This window comes from Pygoscelis adeliae, unplaced genomic scaffold (assembly GCF_000699105.1).
Source record: "Pygoscelis adeliae isolate BGI_AS28 unplaced genomic scaffold, ASM69910v1 Scaffold278, whole genome shotgun sequence".
NCBI lineage: Eukaryota > Metazoa > Chordata > Aves > Sphenisciformes > Spheniscidae > Pygoscelis > Pygoscelis adeliae.
Window position 1 is genome coordinate 423,069 of NW_008825411.1, and position 1,767 is coordinate 424,835.

Consider the following 1,767-nt stretch of genomic DNA (forward strand, 5'->3'; position numbering starts at 1 on the left):
ACGCAGCCAGAGCTGTTCTAGCAAGAATAAATATTAAAAGTATCTTTCTTTTCTTTCATGTCTGCTAACCCTCTTCAGTGTTCATTTGGAATACCATTGTAAATGTTCCATTGCAGATATTTTGATGCTATTTATTGCTGGTAACTAACATTTGAAGAGATACTAAGTATTAAGTAGACTAACCTGTTGACTTGGAGAGCTTGCCTTCCCAGCTGAAAGAATTGACCTGTCATCTAACTGGTGAGAGAACTAGAAGGGGCCAGTGTGGGGATAGATGAGCGTCCACAGAATCTTGACGATCCTTCTGAGTAATAGGATGTACTGAGGGTTTTTTTTCCCTTAAATGCAGTAATTCCAAACTTCCAGTGTGGTTCCCCACACTGAGTGGAGAGGTCTGTCTCTGTGGATGCAGAGCAATTATAAGTTGACTCCACTTCTGGGGTGTCCACTGTGTTCATGTGTGTGGGGTACAGACATCTCACTGCTTCATCTGCCTTCCTAAGTTTGCTTTATGCATGAAGGTAATTGAATTACCTCATCTGTGATGTTAAAACAGAGCTATGCAGGTGCATAGTACTGACCTGTCGTTTGGGAAAGGCTATGTTACCTCTGCTGGGACCATGCTTTGCCGGTAGTCTCGTTATTTAAGGTTGAGGGCACAAAACATAGATCTTTTGAAAATGCTGTCTCTGATCCACAGCTTACTGTTTACCTAGACGAATACCTATGGTAAAGGTGCATTGCAGACTTTGAAGCTGGATTTTTCTGAACTGATTCTAATGAAAAATAAGCTTCTGGTCAGATGTTACTTAATGAACCTCATCATTCAGTGTATTTAGGAGACTTCAGGCCAAAGGGTGAGTTCCTTGTTGACAGGAGAAGTCTTTATTCTTTACTAGTGTTTAATAGGAAGTACAGGAAAGAAAAATCCTATCTATTCATTTTGCACACACTGTGTTACTGGGACTTGCACTGGTTGAGAAGCATCTGGAAAAGAACAGGACAAGGATAACTGAGTGGCATCTAACAAGTGTTTTGAGGAGAAATCCACTTGAGAAGTGGGACATTAATTAAAAGCTTTACCAGAAAATCATGAGCTATGAAGATTAATGAAAGTATGGCATGAAATGAGATAGGTTTTTAACATTGCATTGTTAGTTAAGCAGTCGTTACTGAAATTTTGGCCTAGGTTACAGATTTCATAAATATTGAAGATGAACCTTACAGATCACATCTAGCAACTTTTTGCCAGTCTACAGGAAAAACAGACCTTGCAGCATTTAGGGTCTCCCACATCAAACTCTTGGATATGTTACTTCACCTCTCTGCAGACTGAAGAGGAAAGACTATTTTGGCCTAGGTTACAGATTTCATAAATATTGAAGATGAACCTTACAGATCACATCTAGCAACTTTTTGCCAGTCTACAGGAAAAACAGACCTTGCAGCATTTAGGGTCTCCCACATCAAACTCTTGGATATGTTACTTCACCTCTCTGCAGACTGAAGAGGAAAGACCCGTCACACCAGGAGAGACGCTGGAGCTGAGTCAGGCAGCCTCATCTGCCCCCGTATAACAACCAGCGCCACTAGGAAAAGGCGACGGGTGATGGTAGTAGGCGACTCTCCTCTGAGAGGTACGGAGGCACCCATTTGCCAACCGGACACACCCTCTAGAGAGGTGTGCTGCTTACCGGGCGCTCCTATCAGGGATGTCACCGAGAGGCTACCGAGCCTCATACAGTCCACTGACTATTATCTGCTGCT